General features: G+C 40.3%; 1 long non-coding RNA gene across 1 annotated transcript in view; it reads right to left on the bottom strand.

Moving 5' to 3' along the window:
* Positions 1-1,019: 1,019 nt before the first annotated feature.
* Positions 1,020-24,880, bottom strand: part of LOC132379786 (uncharacterized) — a 40,586-nt gene continuing 16,725 nt past the window's right edge. Inside the window, exons 2-3 of the long non-coding RNA XR_009507534.1 lie at positions 1,471-1,565; positions 1,020-1,104 (exon numbers count right to left, since the gene is read on the bottom strand). This is a non-coding gene — a long non-coding RNA (uncharacterized LOC132379786). The remainder of the gene's footprint in view (positions 1,105-1,470; positions 1,566-24,880) is intronic.

Below are 24,880 nucleotides of genomic sequence, written 5' to 3'. Positions count from 1 at the left end.
ATATGAAGACAATCATTCATTTCCAAACAGCTGGGGCAATTTTTTCAGTTGCCACTTTCTTCCTAATCATTTGTTTCAACATATAATTCAGAGAAGTCAAAGTTCAAAGTACATTTATTATCAAAAGATCAACCTTGAGATTTGTCTCCTTTTAGGAGGCCATAAAACAAGGAAACCCAAAAGGACCCATTGAAAAATGAAGATCATCAAACACCCAAAGTGCAGAGAAAAAAAAATCATGCGAACAATAAAAGTAAGTAAAATAGCATTCAGAGTTACAGCTTCAGTTCCACAAAGAGCTGAGTAAATGTCACGGACTAGCACGCTGAACCGGCCCATCCCTCACCTCCAGCCAACACCCCGACCTATTCAATCTGGCCTGGTGCTTAAATCATTCGAACTTTGGGTGGTTCCTTATTCTTGGATCCGGGCCCTGTCACTTCCATGTGTTTCACCCAAATAATGCCAACCAATAATATCTACAGTTAGCTAGATTAGTGATGCACCATCAATAACTCACACTGAGACGTAAGGCGAGATATCGGCTTTTATTGACTGGAAGAAGGAACCAGGAGTGAGTGTCCATCATACTATGTCCTGGAGACTGAGGCCGAGCATCAGGCCTCAGATCGCCTTTATACAGGGGCCTGTGGGAGGAGCCACAGGAGCAGTCAGCAGGGGGTGTGTCCAGACAGGCACATAGTTCACCACAATTAGCTTGTAGCTGTTACGGGAGTTAAAGGGGGTAATTTTCTCCAGCTTCATTGGGCATGAAAACTCCTCTATTAGCCCAGGTGGGGTCTCAGCGGAATCTTTAGTTTTCCATGTTCAGTACAAGTTGTCATTTTAGCAAATGAGCTGACCTCATATTGCACTGCCACTCATTAACATGGTCACTTAGTCCATTAATGACTTGTATTTCAACTAAAGTCAGCTCCAGCCAGCAATCTGCCAAGAACTTGTCAATTTGAGTTTGATTCCAAACTTACTCACATTTTAATTTTCACTTATTGCTGTAGGTTTAAAGAAGAGTTTTGAAGCAGATTGTCAGACATCCTATGAGACCTTTGCAAAACCTCTGTCAGCGTTTATTCTGAAAATCACCTGTGGGCAAGCAAAATTTTCTAAGTTAAAGAAGCTGAATGCTGTTGTTATGAATATTTTGACACAGTGTATTTTAATGGTCAGAAAGTGGTGCTCTATTCATTATGGTCAAAAAATTATACACAAAATAATACAAAAGGCAATAGAATATAGAGAAGAATCATTAATCAAGGTCTTAGTAGGAGGAATTAGTTTTTGTTTTTTTAATTTACTTTTTTTAGCTGCTTCAGCACGACATTGAGGGCTGAAGAGCCTGCTCCTGTGTTCTATATTGTACGTTCTAAGGAATTCTACAGATTTGCACTATTTTCTGAGATTTTGCATAAACATGTCCCCCAATGAAACCCACTCTGTTGACTTTCCTACCTTTACTTGGATCAATTTAAGGAGTGTTAAAGTCACCAGACCCCTCATAGGCTCACAGGGAAACACTGCAGCCAGGCAGCCAGCAGGCAGAGTCCCTGTAAAGAAGAATACATTTTACCTCCAACTTCCACCACAAAGGCAAGTCATAGAGGGTTCATTCTCACAATATATTGCTCCCACTAACAAACTGAAAGATAGTGAGACCTGCAGACAGGCTGTGGGAGAGAGAAATAGCGAGAACTAAAATTTGTTTGAGGAAGAGTGATAGAAGCAGATGGAAGAACATAAGAAGACATTGTGTCAATGCTCAAAATCATGGAATATCATACAATTTATTGAAAACAAATAGGTTGTTTGCCCTGTATCTGATTAGCTGTCCTTACTGTAATCCTAACAGAATTAAATTGTGAACACCCATGCAAGAGAATCACGTTTTATTACTTCTAGTCAATTTTAGTTCAATTAATAGAAGGTAGTCAAATCATAGAACCATTGACAGTTATAACACAGAAGATCTGGCCCACTGTGTTCGATAAGAGCTATTTACATTCTGTAAATGACCACTTTGAAAAATCAGGTGGAACAGCAAATCTCCCGCTGAGCAAAGGCAGGCATCCAAAGTTCAGCACTCCAGTTCCCGGGAGTATGGTCAGCTTCCACTGCCCCTTTCAGACTCAGACTGCATACTATTGCCTGCCACATTCCTTCTGTACCTAAAGGCCTCATGCTGAATTGTTAGGAGTTCTGATACTGTTTGAGATTTTGCCTTTGGGTTTCACTTGTGTTGTGCTGTTTATTTCCAGTCTGAGTGTATTCTGGACCTTACTCAGCACTTAGGGTCACCACTGTCCTTAGCTCTTTCGTCGCAGGGTCCAGAGCAACGTCAGAATTGCTTTGAAAACGGACTCTTCCACGTAGCGGCTGGTGACAAATGATTACCTTAGTCTATACAGCACAGAATCAGTCACTCAGCACAAAGGAACATCACAGCTCTTCCTGCTCAGTCTGTAAGTGATCAAAACTTAGCCACACCTTATTTGGACTGCCAACTGTTACCCAACGAAGTGTGCGTTGCAAGCTCTTCTCCCATTACTGCTTTGAAATTACATCCATTGCTCCATGTTAGAAGATACCAACACACATCTTAAAAGAGCCTATAACCTGAGTCAAATGAGTGTTTGTACCATATAGTAAAAGACTTAGAGGAAAGTCGCACGAACATTTCACATGTCAATCTTTGGGGTGTTGGTAATATTTCTCTTTTATATCAAGGACCCCACCTTCTCCTCTTCTTTTTCCTTCTGGCTCTTTTAAAACTACAGTTATAAGTGAACACATACAAAATGCTGGAAGAACTGAGCAGGTCTGGACCCAATCCTGAAGAAGGGTCTCGGCCTAAAATGTCAACTGATTATTCCTGTCCGTTGATACTCCCTGGCCTGCTGAGTTCCTCCAGCATTTTGTGTGTGTTAATCTGGATTCTGCATCTGCAGAACCTCTTGCAGTTGTAAGTCAATTTGAGTTTAGCTGGCCATCATATTTCTTTTGAGGAAATAAATAATTTCACTGTGAACTTGAGCATCTGACAGAATGTTGGTAGGAGGTGCATAATTTGATCAGTTACATGGTGTGGAACTTCTTGTGCACTACTTGTGCATCATGTGACTATAGCAACACATCCTATGTGGACCCAGTCAGGAGCTCTCCATGCTTCCTACAGCAGTTCCAAACATGGTCCCTTCACAGAGGTGAGTCAGAGGCAATTCTTTTACACAGAGAGTGGTGGGTGTGTGGAATGCCATCCCAGGGGTGTTCGTAGAGGAACTTAATCTTAGATAGGCACATAGATGATAGAAAAATAGAGGGTCATGTAGGAGAGAATGGTTAGATTGGCCTTGGAGTAGGTTAAAAGGTCAGCACAACTTCCATGGGCCAAATGGCCTGTACTGTGCTGTAATGTTCCATGATCTGCCCACTGGTAGGTGATATTTTAACATGTATTCAGGCAGAATGGAGAGATGTTTATCTCTCGCTTTACTCTTTGCCAACACACAATGTCCTAGAATGCTTTGGAAATGTGTTCAGAATGCTTCAGAAATGTGGTGTTGTGTTTATTATCACAGTTTTATTGAAGAAAGTTTCTCATGTCCACCCTGACAATGCCTCATTGAGATCCTGTCCTTTTCATAATAAATGCATAATCTACGCCTCTTTTGTTGTTCTTAGTATACTCTCCAAATTGCTGAATAGCTCGTGCATGTCTCCAGTCTACTTCTCTTGCCAAGTCATTCTTTGTATGGATTGCAATCAATATTTCCTTCCTCTTTAAATTATACACAATTTAAACAAAGGCTTTTAGTCACAGCCTTTCAAAGTGCCTGGTGCTCAGTGATCTCCTCTTCAGTCTTCGGCTTTCAACCTTGATAATTCACATATTTCTCAATTGTAAAAGTTTTCAGAATGAGGGATCTAAATCCTCAAAGGATATGGGGGGCCCTGGAGCCCCAAACATTTCTGGAGATCAGTGCAGCAGTGCCTGGAAGGTTATTGGAGTTAGAAACACCAGCACATCAAAACATGTTTGAGTAAGAATTGAGTTGCAAAAGCCTGTACAACAATGAACTAAATACTTGGATGTGAGGATTAACTGAATCCTTCATATTTGGCTAGTGTAGATTTAAAAGTCAAAATATATTCTTCAGTTTGATAAATTTTGATTATTCATTAAAAGAAATACCAATATTTTAAAATTTCATTTATTTTATGCATCTAGTCTTTCAGATTGGGGCATCATCATCACCATCATTAGGTGCTGCATCATTTGACTTAGGCGATCATGGTCTTTGACCATGATTGTTCTTGGAAAATATTTCTACAGAAGTGGTTTGTTGTTGCCTTCTTCTGGGCAGTGCCTTCACAAGACGAGTGAGCCCAGTCTTTAATAATACTCTTCAGAGGTTGTCTCCCTGACCTCAGTGGTCACAAAATTAGGACTTGTGATATGCACCATCTGTTCATATGACCATCCACTACCTGCTCCCATGGCTTCACATGACCCTGAACAGAGGAGAGGGGCAAAGCAGGTGCTACATTTTGCCCAAGGGTGATCTGCAGGCTAATGGAGGAAAGAAGTGTGTTATAACTCCTTTGTAGAGACATATCTTCACACCACCACCCAATAATAGGACATACACAGCCAATTTGTTGCTTGAGCTCTGTAAGCGGGGAGAAGTTAGGTACGATGGTTTACCATCAGAAACTACCACAAAAAAACCTTATCTTCATCCAACAATAAGTCAGGATTAATCTCCCATTCCAAATTCCACCATACCATGTATAAATGTGGCTATAAAAACCATCTTGAGAAGGAAATTGCAAGGAGATCATTTTGCTTGCAGGAATTGAGGTCTTATCTACTTCTAATTTGGATATTTTCCCTCTAATAGAAATCATTCTTTCCTTATGGTTGTGTCAAAATGTTATCGATAATTGGAAAAGAGACAAAGTACAATGTAGAATGTCTATTCCACATATGAATAGCCACTGACAACTGATAAAACAAAACTTTTTTAGATCTTCGTACTCCATTGCATTTCCCTAAAAGTTTCAAATATTCCTACCATGTCTATAAATTTTATCATTGTCTTGCACCTTGGCCCCAAAGGAATGGTGTTTCATTTCAGTGTATTCATGTGTATGGTTGAATGCCAATTAAACTTGAACTTGAACTATAATGTCACATACACTGCTGTAGAAAATAGTTTAATTCACTTTTCATCTAAGTAATCCTTTTCATTCATTTTAACAACTGTCTGATGCATCTGCTGGCCATGGAAAACTATCTAGTTGTCCTTGACTTATTCGATAGTGTGTCACTACCGAACTTCAGCTCAAATAATGATCCTCAGTGTCCTATGCCTGTAATACTAATTGCACTTGCAATGATCCATGAACATCTTTATACTCCACAGAACGTCACATATTTTAATTCCACCACAAAACACTAACCACTATTTTAGCACTTATTTAAAAGACCAAAATATTCCAGAGGTCACAATTCTGAAATAAAGCAGAAATTGTTGAAATATTCAGCAATCAGTCAGCATCTGAAGAGAGAGAAGTAAAGGTCACGTATCAAGTTGATGACCATTCATCAGTATCAGTGGTGAGGTTGATATTGCTGAGGCACAAGCTATGTAAAACAAGTGAACAGTTAACAAACCCTGAGACTGCTGGCATTATATCAAATTAAAATACTAATGCAGAGAGAATCTGAGTGAGCAGTTGTGTGCTTAAAGTCAGTGGTTGCCAAAGAGTTGACAGTTAATTAAATCTGCGTTACTCTTGTGTCCTTTCAGTATTTATGTCTAAATAGTGTAATTGAGCAGGGCAGAGCTTGTTGACTAGGAAAGATATGTTTATGCAGCTAACAAATTATTTCCCACAATTTCTAGTGGGAGAGAGACAATTCCCAGACACATTAAGACAAACTGCAGATTGGAACATGAATAAAAAGCAATATCGTCTAGAAAAAATAATGCAGGATATCACATCACAACAAATCACATTAGTTATTTATGACAAACAAGATCCTTTAGGATTCTTTGCTTCCAATTTGTTGTTATTTTCCTGTTGCTTTGATATATGTAAAATTTACTTCAAGTACTAACATAATTAAGATCAAAGCATCTCAGTCACAGTAAGAATGCAGTTTTGTATTTTGCATACCAGCAAATCCAGGCACAGTTTTAAATTGCCAGCGTTATTAATACATAACAACTTTATGCAAACAGGCCTTGACGGAGAGGGTTCAAAGGAGGTTCACAAAAATGATTCCAGGATTGAAAGGCTTAACACTGAGGAAACAGGGAGGCTGCAGAGGACGTAGGCAGATTAGGAGAATGTGCAAAGAAGTGGCAGATGAAATACAGCGTCAGGAAGTGTGTGGTCATGCACTTTGGTAGAAGGAATAAAAGCATAAACTGTTTACCAAATGGAGAAAGTTCAAAAGCACACAGCACAAAGGGACTTGGGAGTCCTCGAACAGGATTCCCTAAAGGTTAATTTGCATGTTGAGTCAGAGGTGAAGAAGACAAATATAATTTTAGCATTCGGTTTGAGAGGTCGAGAATATAAAAAAGCAAGGATGTAATGCTGAGACTTTATAAAGCAATGGTGAGGCCTCACTTGGAGGATTGTAAGCAGTTTTGGATGCCTTATTTAAGAAGGGATGTGTTGACATTGGATAGAGTTCAAAGGACATTGACGAGAATGATTGTGGGAATGAAAGGCTTATCGTATGAGGAGAGAGTAATGGGTCTGGGCCTTTACTTGCTGGAATTTAGAAGAATTTGAGGGAAGATCTCATTAGAACCTATCAAATGCTGAATGATGTTGTTAGAGTGGATGTGGTGAGGATGTTTCCTATGGTGGAGAGCTGAACATCAGAGGGCACAGCCTCAGAATAGAGAGATGTCCATTTAGAACAGAAATGAGGAGGAATTTCTTTAGCCAGAGGGTCATAAAACTGTGGAATTCATTGCCACAGGTGGCTGTGGAGACCAGATCATTGAGATATTTAAGATAAAGGTTGATAGATTCTTGATAAATCAGGGCATGAAATGTTACCAGGAATAGTCAGAGAATGAGGTTGAGAGGAAATTGCATCAGCCATGATCAAATGGTGGAGTAGACTCAATGGGACGAATGGCCTAATTCAGCTCCAACGTCTTTTGGCCTTATGATTGCTGGAAAGACAACTTCAAAATATCAGCCCTTTTCCACTTTTGTTGCAGATCTGGATCATTCAATCAGTTGTAATAATTTATTAACTGTACTTCCCATTTTCATGGCATTATTTTGAAGACAAGTCTTGACAAGCTATGCTTCACAGTCAGGGATATCGAATGGTTCTTCACCATCAATTATCATTACCCTGGATAAGATAAATCATTTAGAATGCTTCTGAATATCAAAAACATTGTCATGAAATCTTTGGAGACAAAGAGACTGCTGGAATCTGGAGCAACACACAAAAAGCTGGAGGAACTCAGCTGGTCGGTCATTATATATAGAGGGAGATGGACAGTTAATGTTTCAAGTTGAGATCCTTCATCTGATCCAGATGAAGGATCTTGACTTGAAGTGTCAAATGTCCATTTCCCTCCATAGATGCTGCCTGTCCTGCTGAGTCCCTCCAGATTTTTGTAAATGAAGCTCAAAATTTTTGGTCAGCAGTCAGCAATCATCTCCCCACCAACTCTGCTCTTCCCAGGAGAAAATTTCCCATGAAAACTTCTGTTAAAAGAAGTTGTCTTCTACACATCATCAATCTCAAAGACTTGCTTCAATTAAGCTAATCCCTGGGACTAAACTGGCTGTCAAATCTCTGTCAAAGGGATGGAATGTCTGTGAATCATGGCACCATACAAGAGACATTCAAACACCTTCAAAACTAATAAAAAATAGATCTACTAAAACATTCATAAATATTTTGTACAATAAAGAATAGTTAAAGTATTTACAGAAACTAGAAGACATGAATTAATTAAATACATATGAATAAATTCAGTTAAATCAAGAATGAAAGAGCTTGCACTTCTCAATCTCTGCCACTCATCTCTACTAAAATAAGTTCGACATGTATGTCTAATCTTACGTACATCCACTGGACAAATTCCCTTCTATAATTTATGCTTTACAGCTGTACTCTTAGAGAAATCTGGCACCATAATCAAGCAATCCCCACCAAGGTCAGGACTTTAACATCGAAGAAGGAGCCTTAAACTTGCATACAGATCCAAGGCAGACTGGCAGCAATTTTACATGGACTATGGATTTGAAACAGATCCAGGACCAATATTTAATTTGTCACTTTCATAGCTACTCTTGTGTTATTGGCCAAAATATTACTTATCTGGGTAGGGACATAATATTATTTCTTATCTCATCACTTGAGCAATGGGTACTGTGAATTAAATCATTGATATCATCTCCTCTTTAATGTATTGAGTTACCTTCCAGTCTAAGTGTGGTTTGATAGTAAAGGGCTCAATTCCAGCTCATTAATTTCAAAAGACAAAATAAAGAGAGATTAGAGTGAGAACATCACTATCCCATAAAGAAATAAACACTATTTAAGTTAAGCGCAGTAGTCTAACTGATCTCAATTTCTCCCTGAGACAACGTATAAGGTTTAATAAAGCTATCATTATTGGAGTGTTGTGTACTTGTGTACCAGTCTAAACATTTACTACGTCTATAAAATTTCCACGGGAAATAGAATACATTTACAGAAAAAGAACTGAAAATAGATGCCAGTGACCTTACAAAGTAGTTTTGCAGAACCTGAACTTAAAAATAATATCTCCTGGGTAACAACCTTCAGCACACAACATACATAAGTTAATAAATTTTAAAAGGATAAACATCTACATTGAACCTGATATTTCCATTTGGAATGCTTCAGGACACCTTGGATCAACCACTTGTTATTTTCCTTTGACTTGGAAGTGCAAGTTTTCCACATATGCAGTTATGTAAACTTAAGAGCTAGGATCCACAGAGTTATAACTAGCATTATTGTGCAAGTATTTCATTGAAAGTATTGTTTATTTTATAGCTGAATGTCATTTTGGCTGTTACCTTCTACAATTCTTTGGCATGTGTTAGCTCACCAAATGTGATACAATAAATAACTATCGAGGTTTCAATATGCAGGTATATTGGGAAAATCAGGTTGGTGCCGGATCCCAAAAGAAAGAATTTGTAGCATGCCTGCAAGATGGCTCTTAGAACATCTTGTGGTTCAGCCCACTGAGAAAAGGACAAATATGGATTGAATGTTGTGTAATAAACCACACTGATTAGGGAGCTTAAGGTAAAGGAGCTCTTTGGAAACAGTGATCATAATATGTTAGAATTCACCCTGCAGTCTGAGAGGAAGAAGGTATAGTCAGATGTACCAGATAGAGTAGTATAAAGGAGAGAGGTGCTGGCTAAAGTTGACTGGAAGGAGACACTATCAGAGGTGACAGCAGAATAGCAATGGCTGGTGTTTCTAGGGACAATTCGGAATGCACAGGATAGATACATCCCAAAGATAAAGAAGTGGGGAATTCAAGGATTAGAGGGCACAGCCTCAGAATAGAGGTTTGTCCATTTAGAAACAACGGTGAGGAAGAATTTCTGTAGCCAGAGGGTGGTCAATCTATGAAATTCATTGCTACAGATGGCTGTCGAGGCCAGGTCATTGAGTATATTTAAAAGAGGGGTTTGATAGGTTTTGAATTAGTCAGGGTGTCAGATGTTACGGGGTGAAGGTAGGAGAATGTGGTTGAGAGGGATAGTAAATCAGCCACAATGGAATGGCAGAGCAGACTCGATGGGCCAAATAGCCTAATTCTGCTCCTTTATTTTATCTCATAGATATTAGGTTTCACTCTTGCAATACTAAACTGTGTTGCTTAATGTACAAAAAGATGCTTGACAAAGAAAAGTGAAATTGTCAAAAAAGACCTGCCTCTACTCACAGCCTCCAAAACTGGTACATTCCTACCTGAGAAGGTGTAGGGATTGTGGAGAGTTGAGGATTGGGAAGAAGAGATAGATTGGTGATGATCCTTAAAAGCACACTCCCCACTGCAGCAACACATTCTGAAGGAGAAGGAACTTTTGGCAAGATGAAGAGAACTCCCTGATTTACTGAAAGAGGCATGTCAGTGTCACAACCACAGATTCAGCCGCATAGCAGATATGGCAATTGCGCTCATGAATATGAATGTGTCAGCTAATTATTATGTAATTGTGATAGCATTTAACTCCATTCACTCCGTCGTAGTATTTGTCGAGATTTGGACGCAACACAGTAATGCTTCGCTGCCTATTTGCATTTGGCCTTACCTGAGAAATTGGACAGTCCAGTCAACTGACTCTGTTTTCATTTATATTTTAGTTGTTCTTTTCAGCCGCAGTGTAGGCTTTGTTTTACATTTGAGAGTTTTAGTTAACGGCCCTGTTTGGCCTAGTGTTTGTTGTTTTCTTTTCCCTTTGACACTGTTCACATTAAAGTCTGTGAAATGCCGACCTGCTTCAGTATCTCTCACTCCGCACTTGGGCTAAATCCGAACCTGGTGACAGTCAGAATTAGAAAGTGCAAGACAAACCTGGAGCAAGTCGATACACCATAGAGCAAGAACAGCCTGGTAGGAGGTGGTTCCAGTTCTTTTTTCCATTTGTGAGAATATCGACTTACTCATGCCAACTCACAAAAACATTCATGTCATGAGCTGCAGAGAACAGTAGAGAACCATTTCAGTAACTCATTCTCTGAATGTTATCCTTAGTCAGGTGGTATTTGAAGGTAGAAAGTGAAGAGAGAGGATATGTCATTTGGATTCTTAACTGATTATTGGTCAACGATGCTGTAAGGAGTGGAGAGGGTACATTTGGAATAATGATATATTAGACTTCTATGAAAAGTACCTTTCTGTGAAGGAATCTCTCATTATCTGTTCATTCTGTTCATGACTCATTCACTCTGCTCAGAGGTATTGAAATCTCTGCACCTGCTGGGCTTATTTTGCTTTGTTCCCCAGACTGCTGCAGGCAACATGATATCAAGACATCAAAGGCAGTTTCTAATAATATGCTCCTGCTACAACAGCACCTGGGTGCTATGGAAGAAGTCACAACACAGTACAGATTAGCCAGGGAAGTGGAGGAGAACCATTCGACCCCCAGGATTCTCCCACTCATTGCTAACTACTGAAAATTGCTGATGGCTCCTAGGTAGTTGGAAGCCAATTGTTTTGGCAAATCCAAGTGTGTGAGGTGAAACCTGTTCCTCAATGAAGCCAATTTAGATGAAATCATCTCTTGGCCACTCCTGTGCCTGAGTATGCAGTGAACAACAATTTGGGAGACACGACAGAGCTTATATGTGGAGATCCTGTGGCAATGCATTTCAGATTTCTCATGGCTTTGACCTTGTTGGAGAGACTGTTCATTGTGAGAACCTAGCCAACGGTTTTCCCAACAGTTCATGCATCTTGGTGATAGTAACATGGGAAAACGTCAGCCCGTGAAGCCCATAAGACACAAGAGCAGAATTAGGCCATTCAGCCCATCAATTCTGCAGCATTCGATCATGGCTGATTTACTTTCACTCTCAAACTTACTCTACTGCTTTGGCTCCGTAACATTAGATGTCCTTACTAACCAGGAATCCATTTAAATATGCCCAGTATCTTGGCCTCCACAGCCAGCTGTGCCAATGAATTTCACAAATTCACCATCTGAACAAATTCCTCCTCATCTCTGTTCTAAAGTAACATCCTTCTTTCTCAGGCTGTACCATCTAGACCAGGGGTCAGCAACCTTTACCACTGAAAGAGCCACTTGGACCCGTTTCCCACAGAAAAGAAAACACTGGGAGCCGCAAAACCCGTTTGACATTTAAAATGAAATAACACTGCATACAACGTTTTGTTTTGCCTTTATGCTATTTATAATGTGTATAAACTATAATGTGTTGCATTTATGAAATTGATGAACTCCTGCAGAGAAAGCGAAATTACATTTCTGCATGCAACAAAAACATTTTGACCTCCGAAAAAAAGACGTTGGGTTGAAGGTTACTTTTAAGTAAAATACTCAATGTCTATTTGAGTCCTTCTTGTATTTATGAAAAACGCCAAACTTAAATTTGCCACCAGCAGCAAACCAAAAATAACGTCAGCCAGCTGTCAACCTGAAAAATAAAAGGACTATTTCACTGAACAATGAAAACATATAAATATACGCAAAATAATAGGCAATTAAAATATTTATCATCCTTGTTCAGGTTGACTCACACCTGACAATGCAGTCGTATTCAGTAGGGATGGATCAATGCTTAGGGGAGTGACCGGGAAGGATAATGTGTTTTTTTCCTCTCTGAACTCACAGAAGCGTTTCCCAAACGATGTTTGCATTGCGATGATTGCAGGATGTAAATACTCCGAATTTATCAAGTCGTGACCTTGTTTGAACTCTCTCAAATTGGGGAAGTGAGACAATGTGCCTTTCTGTAAATCTCTGGCAAGCACTGTCAACTTGCGCTCGAATGCCAAAACATCCTCCAACATGTGCAGGGCTGTACGTCCTTACCCCGTTGAAGAGCTGTGTTCAGCGTGTTCAGGTGCACTGTCATGTCTACCATGAAGTGTAGCTTTTCCAGCCACTCTGGCTGTTCCAGCTCAGGAAAGGTGAGCCCTTTGCTGCCCAGGAAAGTTTTCACTTCTTCCAGACACGCGACAAAGCGTTTCAGCACCTCCCCTCTGGACAGCCAGCGATAAAAACACGTTGTAGCGGTGTGCTACACGCAGTCAGTAAACTGCAGTCAAAGATAGCTTTATTCGAACTAAACAGCCTTGCTTTTAAGCCTCCCTCAACCCGCCCCCCCATGGGCGCGGATGCTGCAAAAGACACGTACTCACAAACCCCCCGTAGGCTATCTCCCTTAGCCTGAACGCTGGCTAATTGTGAGCCGGTTCGGATGTGTCAGGAAATGGGTCGCCACAATGTCTTATTTAGATTGTACAAGATCACCATAATCTTCAAATTTAGATTTACATTTCAAAAACTAACAAACCAACATAAAATACATTTTAATTAAATACTGACCATGTAGCGGTGTGCTACACGCAGCGCTAAAATTACGACACGGAGTCGGTAACTGCAGTCGAAGGAAAAAACTTTATTCGAAATCTTCAGCCTCACTTTTAAGCCTCCCTCAACCTGCCCCCATGGCGCAGAGGCTCCAAAGCTCTGTGCTCGCAAACCCCCGTAGGCTATCTAATTGTGAGTCGGTTCGGATGTGCCAGGAAAAGGGTCGCCACAACCAATTATTTCTCAAAGCAACAGGGAGCCGCAGCACAGACGTAAAAGAGCCACATGTGGCTCCGGAGCCGCGGGTTGCCGACCCCCGATCTAGACTATTGAAGACATCCTCTTCATGTCCACTCTACGCACATCTCTCAGTAGGGCAGTATGGTAGTGTGGCAGTTACAGTAACACTTTACAGTAACATCATTTGGAAGGTCACAGTTCAATTCCCACTGCTGTCTGTAAGAAGTTTGCACGTTCTCCCCATGGCTGCATGGAATTCCTCCTGGTGCTCCGGTTTCCTTCCACATTCCAAAAGGCACACAAGTTAGGGTTCGTAAGTTATGCACAAACTACGTTGGCACCGGAAACATGACAACACTTGCGGGCTGCCTAGAGCACATCTTCATGCTGTGTTGTTTGTTGACACATTTCACTGTATGTTTCAATGTACATACTGTATAACAAATAAAGCTAAGCTATTCAGTAGGCTTCAATGAGCTACTCCATCAACCCCCCACTACACACACACACCATTCTTCTAAACTTCTAAGCACAGAAGGCAGTGTGTCTGAATAATCTTATTCATAACCAACAATTTCGTATTTAGTTTTCAACCACACTCTCTTTTCTGTTTTGTCTGCAAGTCTCCATTGGAATCTCTTGAGGTAAAAAATCGACTTAACGCTTTATAGAGCATGACATAAGTACACTTACCCCAATCCTCCTCTCCACTTCCACTTATCAGTTTAAATAAAGTTCCATCATACTTAGTTAAACATGTCATCCTTTACAAACGAATGCTTCCACGAATCAGTTCATGCCTTCCTAAGTACTCACTTGTTAATTTCCAGGAATGGTCTCCAAAATATGCTAACGTTCCAATGTCTCTTTCTTAATCACTCCACCTTTTTGCACAATTTTTATATAAATTAATTTAGTTCCTTTGATTTCAAAGTACATTTATGATGAAATTAAACATCCTTGAGATTGATTGCTTACAAACGGTTGCAAAGCAAGATACCTGAAAGAACCCAATTTAAAAAAATAAAGATCAACCCCCAATACACACAGAGAAAGAGAAAAAAACAAATCATGCGAACAGTAGAAATGAGCAACATCAACAGCAAATTGAGTCCTTAGATCCAAATCCCCGGAGCAGCCTGGAGTAGGCCCAAAACCTTGGTATTCAGTTCATCACATTAGCGGGACAAAATGCCACAAAGTTCACCTACACAAAGCACAGCAGCTGGGGGCAGTCTCACAACTTTAGCATCATGGAGAGAGGAGCCCCCCCCCACCCCCAGTCTATTTGTGCCAGTGTTTAAATAGTCTGAACAGTGGATTGTACCTCACAGTAGGTTCCAGGTCCCACCACGGGCAAATTGCTCTTGGCCTAGATTTTGTTGCCAAAGAAAATGTTCTGGACCTCTCTAAGTCGACTTGGCATCCAGAGCAATCCAACATCGCCCAACACTCAACACACTGTCTTTCCAGTCTATGTGAACCGGCATTTAGATTGTCTACAACAGTGGATTGTACCTCATATTACAACCCGTGTCTCACTGCAGCAAATCGCTCCGGGTCTAGAACACACCGCCCAGTGATTCGCTTGGGACGTGGAGTTCACTGCCAAAAAGCCATTCCCGAATTCTCCAAATCGGCTCCCAATCAGGGTATTTATCAATCTTCTGCTTCTTGGGTCCTTAATAAAGTTCCAAGTTCAAAGCTCAAAATGAAATTTACTATCAGAGTACATACATGTCTCCACATACAACCCTGAAATCCTTTTTCCTGCAGGCTCAGCAAATCTGTAGAATTTGCCCTGTAGAACTATAAACAGGGATCAATGAAAGAACAAGTAGAGTGTAGAAGACAACAAACTGTGCAAGTGCAAAATAAATAAATAGCAATCAATAGAGAGAGCATGTGATAACAAAATAAAGAGTCCTTAAAGTGAAATCATTGGTTATGGGAACATCTCAATAGATGAGAGTATTGTTCAAAACCTTTATGGTTGAGGGTTAGTAACTGTTTTTGAACCTGGTGGTGTGAGTCCTGAGGCACTGGTGCCTTCTGATGGCAGCAATGAGAAAAAATCATGGCCTGGGTGGGGAGGATCTTTGATGGTGGGTAGTGCTTTCCTATAACAGATGTGCTCAATGACCCATCTCTTTGCCCTTGGTGTATTAGTTGATCTGTATTGGTTTGCCCAGATCTGCTTCAGTTCTTCCACCCTAAAAGCAATGTGGAGTACCTTTGCCATAGAGATGGCACTAGCATAAAAGACGTCTTTTCTCTGTGAAACTACAGGTGGATGATAAACGTGTGTAACCTTGCCAGCCATATCCACGTCCGGGGAGAGAACTTGTCCCATGTGCTGGGCATAGCTACTTTAATGTCACAACGTCACTAAGCATTGACATACCTGTCAATGTCCTTGGGCATCTTCCTCTGTAGGTTTTCATCAATATTGCTTGAAATCTAGGAATATTATTATCAGTGGATTTCAGCGCCACTGTTCATTACAAGGAAGCACTATTATACCAGCACCAGAGAGATTTTGCAAGAGATTTGTAAGTATGTTGTCAACTAAAGTTAGTATCAACTGCATAATTCAATATGTGTCTAACTTTGACTGAATCAGAGAAACGTGTAGAAGATCCATCATATCCATGGCATCTCATTCCCCAACTCGCGTTCTAGATTGACATTTCAATCATTCATTCACACACTTTGGTATTGGTATTGGTTTATTGTTATCACAAGTGCCAAGATACAATGAAACGCTTATCTTGCACCATGTTCATACAGATCAAATCATTACACAAGCCATTGAGCTAGAATAAGTAAAGCAATAAGAATAGAGAATAAAGTGTAAAAATGTGCAGTGCAGGTAGTTGATAAAGTGCAAGATCATAGCAAAGTAGATTGTGAGACCATGAGTCCGTCCTATCATTCAAGAGTCTGATGTTAATGGGATAGAAGTTGTCCTTGAGCCTTACGGTACAATCGTTCAGGTTTTTGTACCTTCTGCCCAATGGGAAAGGAGAGAAGAGTCTGGGGTGGGTGGGGTCTTTGATTGTCCTGGCTGCTATATTGAGGCAATGAATATTATAAACTGAGCCCATGTAAGGGAGGCTGGTTCCTGAGATGTGCTGAGCTGTGTCCACAGCTCTCTGCAATTTCTTGCGGTCACATGCCATGCCAAGCTGTTATGCATCCAGACACAATACCCTCTATGGTGCATCAATAAAAATTGGTCAGAGTCAATGGCAGCATGCTGAATTTCTTTAGCCTCCTGAGGAAGTTGAGGCATTGGTAAGTTTTCTCAACAGCGACATCAACATAGTTGGACCAGGACAGGTTATTAGTGATGTTCACATCCAGGAACTTAAAGCTTCCCACCATCTCAACCGTAACACTGTTGATGTAGACAGAAGCTAGTGCACTTTTTAAACGCAAAGAGGGCTTCTGCTTTCAGGTGTTGTGAGGGGATGGTGAATTGGTAATCAAGGTTGGTAGAAGGATACACCTAAAAAATGGTAGAATCTAATTCCTTACATAATCTTTGAAGAGTGTCAGACAGTCATTAGAGCATAAGTGCACATGCATTTAGAAAGTAGGAACAGAATTTGGCGATTCATTCCTCCATTCAATGTCATAACTGATCTTGTACCTCAGCGTTATATTCCTGCACTAACACCATATTGCTTCATTTCTATAATATTTAAAATCTGTCAGTCTCTTGAACATCAGATTCTAGATAGGTCAGGGCATGAAGGGATATGGGGAGAAGGCTGGATATTGGGTCTGAGATGTTAATTGGATTGGTCATGATGAAATGGCTAGCAGACTCGATGGGCCAAATGGCCTAATTCTGCTCCTATATCTTGTGGTCTCATGGTCCTATAGGCAGCTACTGGGACTCCACAACCCTCTGGCCAGAAAATTATAAATATATTTTTGGTGAAATGTTTCTTCTCATCCTCTTACTCTGAGACTGCACGCTCTGGCATCTTTCCATCTGCCCTATCAAACTCTGTAAGAATTTCAGTGGTTTTAATGACATCACTTTACATTCTTCCAAGTACAGGAGAATATTAGCCAGGTCTGTTTAATCTCTCCTGCCCATAAGCCAACTCCCCTTCCCAGAATATAGAGTGAATGTTAGCTGCACCTGCTTTATCTGAACTACTTCAGATGCATCTCACCACAGCCCTATATAATTGTGTAAGATGTTTTTACACTTGTACTAATCCTCTTGAAACATAGGTCAACATTATTGATTGTGTTGCTGTTTGATTTTCAATGATCCACATATAAGGACAAATTTCTCTCTGAACTTCAACATTTCTCAACTTCTTGCCATTACATCTGACATTGTCTAACCTGCCTATACACTCTTAACATCCCTATTCATCGTCTCATAGTTCACACAGTCACCCAGCTTTATATCATCAATAGATGTGGATCTATTAGACCTGACCACATTCATGCAAACCATGGATTGTGATCAGCTCAGGCCCCATCATTCATCCCTGTGTCCTCACACTAGTTTCAGATTCCCAACCTGAAAATGACCCACGGTAACTTATTTGCTGATTGAGCATTGCTCTGAAAGACACTTCCACCATGCTAGTTAATGATGGGCCCATTCAACATATGTAGCCCCCTTCCTTTTGGTTAGCTCTTGTGCCCTGTGGCACCGATTTCTGGGCCCAGTTCATGTTGCTGCAATACCTGTGATTGGATTCTGGTATCAGGTGTGTAAAGGTGAATACACGTGTGTGCTTGCTCTCCTTTTTGACCCCTGAGTTTGCTCCAGGTTGTGATCTACACGCGGTGCTGGAGAAACCATTTGGAAGATATGTTACAGTTAGTAGAGGGAAGAGCTAGTGTTTTGGGGGCACACCTATATGTTGATTGCTTGTTTAATCTCGGTGTGTAACTTGGACAGATTTAACAGATGTATTGAAAGCTTAGTGTTATAGTTTCTATAGTTTGGGTAACTTGGATGAGTGCTTGGTTGATTTACACACAAGTGACGTGTTTCATTACTTGCTTGTGAATAAACAGTTGCTGTACTTAACTGCAAGGAGTGTCTGCTGTATCACTTACCGAACCCACAGATTTTCTTCCCACAACACCCATTTATGCTGACTTTCTATTTTTTATCTGTTAGCCAATCCTCAACACATATTGATAGATAATCTCCATACCAATATAGACAAAATCAAGCTAAAACATCTCTTTCAGTGAGCTAGCATACACAAAATGGCCCAAATAGCCTCTGTGTAGATTGTTTCGAAACTGATTTCATTAACTGTTATTATACTTGGACATCCCTCAGCTAAATCCATCTTATTCTTGGCATTTAGTTAAAATGCATAACTCATACTAAGAAAGGAAAATAAATTTCCCTGCACTCAGTCAATGCTGTAGAAGAGAAATAAGTTCCCAATATCTTCACAGAGAACTACAAATCATGGCAACAGCTCATCAAAAAGCTTATTTTGCAGATAAAATTCAACATAGGGAGTAAGTCTGCACCTCACGTAGACATTGACCAAACTCCTTCACACCAAATTACTGAATCACAAATTGCTTTGCTCTCTAAATAATAATGTCATTAACAGTATTAGTTATTTTCGCATAAATGATACATTAAATTCAAAAGAATTCAGAATAGGAAGGGATAAATGACTAAATGTTTGTAAGCAATGGTTTATTCATTTCTTGACTGACTTCTTTGATAGCTAATGAAAAGGTATCATACTGTCTAGCTCACCGTTGACATTCATTGAATACTGTGAAAATGCTATAACTATGTTTCAATGTAAACTAGGCTTGCCACAGATACTTAAATATAGTAATTATAGTTAGTGACTAGCAAAATTATGGCATTGTATCTATGCACAGGAGCAGTTAATTTATAATGTTAAGTGTCAGTTTAATAATGTGCTAATTATCAGAGTCTGGGAAAAAACATTTCAGAATTCCAAAATTAATTTTTCAGTTGTGAAGTTCCACTCTATCAAGCGGTGAATTACTTCAGGTAATTTTTAAAATGTCAAACTGTAAATTTCTATTCTTGAACTTTTGTTTTGTCTATTCTTCCCTCTCTCTTAACACAAGTTATCCCTAATGGAATCTGAAATGTACAGCCAAGGAAGAGGCTATTTGATGCAACCCAATGGCAGTTAAAAATTGATTTTATCTTAATCATACATTCCAGCTTCTTCCATATTCTAGTGGTTATGGCTGCAATGAAGGTTTTTTGTCTCCACTGACATTTAGCAAAGTGAGTTTACAGAGCCCATCGCTTGCTGAGTACATTAACTTTCTCATGACTCCTTTCTCATCTTTCCACTGAGTCTACGCTCTCAAGCTATTTACACACATTTGATAAAGGTCATTGGTACTTTCTGTTTACCTGGTGTAGATGTCCTAAAATATTATGCACCTCAAATAAATCTCCCCTCAAGCTCTTTTGTTCCAAAGAAGACAACACCCAGTCCCTCCTTTTTAATTATAATTCTACATTCCGGCAACTTCCCTATAACTTACATTTCTTTTCTATTATGTTCTGATCTGAACTGGTGCCAGTACTCTAATTGTGCCCTAACAAACGTTTATACAGTTCCACATTCCACCTTGCTTTTGTACTCTAGTCTTAGCAATGAGGTTAGGTATCCCACCTGCCTTCCGAACCAGCTTATCTACACACTCTTGCCATATTCAGAGATCTATGAACATCCACTGTGAAATTCCTCAGTCTTGCACACCAAGTATACACCGCGTACTTCTTTACCTTAATTGTCCTTCCTCAATCCATTACCTCATATTCAGCATCACAATTATAGAGTGATACAACACAGGAAAGGGACCTTTGGCTTAATCATTCCACCCTGATCATCAAGTACCCATTTACATGAATCCTACATCAATCCAATTTTATGCTGCCCAGCTTCTCCATAATCCCCCTTGCCCAGATTCTATAATTCACCCACACACCAGGGGGAATTTACTAGCACCAATTAACCAATCAATTACTTGACTTTGGGATGTGAGAGAAAAGCTGAACACCGGGAGGAAGCCAAAGTGATCGCATGGAACATGTGCAAACTCCACACAGGCTGCACCTGCAAACAGGATCGAATATGTGTCATGTTCAATTTCAAGTTTAATTGTCATTCATCCGTACATGAAAAGCCAATGACACAGCCAAAGGAAATAGAACTTCTCCACAGCCAAGGTGCAAAACACGGTCCCGACAGTCATACACAGCTCAAGGCAGCTCAAGGTATCACTTGGCGACAGCTGTGTAGGGACGGGGTTCATATACTGGAGATGGGAAGAACAACCAGAAGACAGCAGTAGAGAGCCTGGACAAATGCAGACATGGTTGCCATCACTACCACCACTACCACATATACATGTCCCACCTGAAATAGAGCTTGGAGATCCAGGATAGGACTGTATAGTCATCAAAGATCTCATCGTTAAAGGAGTGGACATCGTCATCGGATTTCGATGGACAACTGAAGAAGGCAAATAGCATATATAAGACAGCAGAAAAATACAGTCACACACAAAAAACATATTGTCCAAGTCCCTGAGTTCATAAATATCACAGCAGTCTGCAATCGAATACATCTTGTCTTTTGCCAAGCAAACACTGAAGAGCAGCATTGACTCCAGCATTGACGTCATGTCATATCACCTCCAGCACTCCGATTATGGAAAGATGAGGCAGTAGCCGTACAAGCTACAACTCAGTGCCCAAACTGAACTCCACCTGTCACTTTTGTGACCAACTAATCAGTCCTTCCTAGGATTTTCTTCCTGACTATAAGCCAGGGAGACAGGATTATATTAGTTTGGCATCTTATAGGTGCAGACTTAATGAGCCATAGATTCTGTTCCTGTTCTAGACTGTTCTGGTACTTACTGCCCATTATGCCACTGGCGTTTATGGCAGCAATGAGGGCCCTCCATCTCTGGTAGCATTCAGGGCTTCCTTCATTATGTCAGTAGCTTCCTCTCAATTTCCATTACAGTCAGTCATGCAAGTTCCAAGTCAAAACTCAGGAGTACATTGCACCCAGATGTAGAAGGTTTCTTCATTGCTGCTTCCTTAACAATTTACTTTGACCTTTCAGGGTTGTTAGACTAGAACTGAACCCCCAAACCTGAAGGATCAGTGGACCTTCGTCTGGCCTCTACCCTTTGACCTGTTTGGCATGGGTGACCCTACCAAGAGCCAAAGCATAAAGCCCTGGCTCCAGCCACCATAGCTCTTAGGGTCACTGAAGCACATGAGCTTCCAAATCCCAACAAGGTTGTGGTCCTTTTTGAGGATACTGTCCTGTTTTATACAGTTAATTTTGGCATCACTGGCAAACTTCTGACCCACAGTATTTATCTCTCTCTATGTTACCTGATTTGAAATTGAGCTATTTTTACTCACAATACTTACAGTAAATTGATGAAGGAGAAAGTCTGTTCATTGACCACTCAAAGCCTTGCTCCCTTTGTTTGGAAATTGCAATTTTCAGGGCCGAGTATCTTTTGCTGTGTTTATAACTGACAGCAACCCCGGTGTGAATCCTTGATCAAAACCTACTCTGTTGAGATTTTGCCCCGCCAGTGATAGAAAGCTGATGTGCTGTATGCAAGACAATCTAAATAAATATCACACTATCACTAGGATATCACACTAGGAATTACACATTTCCAACAGAATTGTGAATTGAGAAAGGAAAAGTTGCCACAGATAGAACTGTAACCCTCAGGTTCTGTTGGCTGCGTAAGTCCAGGAAACACAATCTGTGGCCCTGCCAAACAGGCGAGACTGAGATGCGAGTCCACCCCAAAACCCACCTATTTGTGTGGATGCTGTGTGATTTGTTACCATGAAGTAACAAACAGTACACCATATGCAATTGAATGGTTCAGCTTTATAATTCTTAATTTGACTACAGGGTTAGTGAAGAAAAAGCAAGAAAAAAAGGAAGGGCCGATTTTAATGAACCAGTCTAACGTGCACAAGTTGGAGCTCACGGATTCCCCTTCACTGATCCTCCTTCAATCTCTCGGCTTTCATCGGGTCATGGCTCCACTCCGGCATCTTCTCCCTTCATCTCCCTCCGAGCAAAAGACCCAGACCACCCTGGTGTCAGGCACACGGCATGAACACACCGTCCTGTCATTGGACGGCTCACATTCCAAAGCACCCGTTATCTCCAACCAAATTCAAACACTGCTTCTACAGAAAGGCCATTACACTAGCAGAGAAACCTTTCCCAGGGTGTAACAAAACCAATTCTTTGTTTTCATTGAGTTGACTTATTACTCATTTCAGGTTTGGAAACTTTTAGACACACTTAACTTATATACCATTTAGAATTATATATTCACGCATATTTATCTCTCTTAGCTCTATGTTGGTTACTTTTTAATTGAAAATGGAGTCAAACAAAATAATTTGGAGTGGCAAAGGTTGGTTAAGTTACTCTGGGATTTGGGCAAAGCCTGTGTGTGATGGATCTCTTGCTTGGTGATCCCGAGAGATGGCCTCTGCATTTAGATGGTCTCTTGCTCCCTTGATGCTGTCTGAGGATGTTAGTGAAGTTCTGCAATTTATGGATTGGGCTGTGGACTGTAGTTCACATTGGACTCTTTCAGTTTTATGTTTTTATAGTCTGTGTTTCCACCCATTCTTTCTTGTTGCCATTTGCGCAATTAGTTTTTTTTGCGTGAGGGTGTGGGTTGGGGTTTGGGGTTTGGGGTTTGATGTTCTTGTTGCTGTTTGCACAATTTGTTAGTTTTTTTTTTGTGATGGGCGGGGATTGGGGTTTAGGGTTTAATGTTCTTGGTGCTGTTTGCACAGTTTGATTTTTCCATGGGGAAAGATTGATATTTGTGTGGCCGTTTGCGTGATTGTATTTTTGTGCAGGGGGAGTTGATGTTTTTGTTTGAACAGCTATCATGGCTTTTTTTGTTTTGTATCTCTCTGGGGAAGACAAACCTCAGAGCTGTATACTGTAATAATAAATGTACCTTAGAACATTTGAAAACCTGTAATACTTCTGGTGACCAGGAATCTACCAGATAATCATAAAATCCCATGTAGCTCAGCACAGCCCATCAGGAAAGAAATCTGCAGTCCTTACCCAGTCTAATCTATGAGTGATTCAGACCCACAGTTATGAGAGTTACTCATAAATGCCCTGTAAAAGGCCTAGCAAGCCACTTAGTTGTCAAGAGAGTAGCTCTCCAACATACTCTAAAGGGTAATTGCAGATGAAAAATTAATACTGCTCTTGCTAGCAGTGTTGACAGCTCATGAAAGCAGTCAAATTAGATGCATTTTGTGCTTTGATTTGTAAAGTTAATGTTCAATTAGCCATTAATAATAAATGCATAAGACATTTTCTTCTATAAATTTTGACAGCATTCTTAAAGAGTCAGCAAATTTACATTTAATTGCTAAATTGGAACCTTCATGAGAATGGTTACACTTGACTGGACAATTTAAGTGAATATCAATGGCAGATGGCATGTTGTATTCGAAGGCAATTAAAATGTTGCTGGTTGTCCATGAATCTTTATTCTGGATGACTGCTTACCACCCTGCTGAAGGATGTGTGCCTGAGAGATTAGTTGGGGTAAGTGTGGTGGAGGGAGGTCAGTGTGATGCTATCTGAGAGATGAAGGGGTGGGAAAAAGAGCCAGCAAGAAAGCAATCTAACCCCACACAAAGTTAGAATGTGAATGTCATCATGGCTATTTTGGATCAATAGTGTAAATTTGGAAACATAAAAAATATCAAGTAAGAAGTTAGAATTGGACAGTCAGAGGAGGATTCACAAAGAATTTTTACTAGTTTATATAGTGGATAAAAGTAAATACAGTTCTGAAGTCCCCATCTTCCAATGCAAAAGTATATATGTTTTGCAGCTGATCTGCTCTTCCGCAGCGTCCAGCCCAACATAATCCGCTTCCTGTTTTTGAAGGACATACAGTAATGTAAAATTTATATTCCAGTTATTGTAGCTATAATTCAAGGAATATTTAAATCAAAACAACAGTATCTAGCACAAACAGCGTCTAATGTATTAATTACAAGAGAATTATATTAAATATTATTATATTAAAGACGTGGTGGTACGTGGCCTAGTGGATAAGGGTTCAGACTAGTAATCTGAAGGTCACTGGTTCGAGCCTCAGCTGAGGCAACGTGTTGTGTCCTTGAGCAATGCACTTAACAACACATTGCTCTGCGACGGTGCCAAGCTGCATGGGTCCTAATGCCCTTCCCTTGGACAATATCAGTGGTGTGGAGAGGGGAAGGCCTGCAGCTTGGGCAACTGCCGGTCTCCCATACAACCCTGCCCAGGCCTGCACCCTGGAAACCTTCCAAGGCACAAATCCATGGTCTCACGAGACTAACGAATGCCTATTATTATATTAAAGACCCGTTCTGCCTTTTCATAAATAACATGCAGGTCAGTTAAGATTCAAAGTATGAAGACAGTAT

This window comes from Hypanus sabinus, chromosome 22 (assembly GCF_030144855.1).
Source record: "Hypanus sabinus isolate sHypSab1 chromosome 22, sHypSab1.hap1, whole genome shotgun sequence".
Lineage (NCBI taxonomy): Eukaryota > Metazoa > Chordata > Chondrichthyes > Myliobatiformes > Dasyatidae > Hypanus > Hypanus sabinus.
The sequence above is the reverse complement of the archived record's forward strand: the minus strand, read 5'-3'. Positions and strand labels throughout refer to the sequence as shown.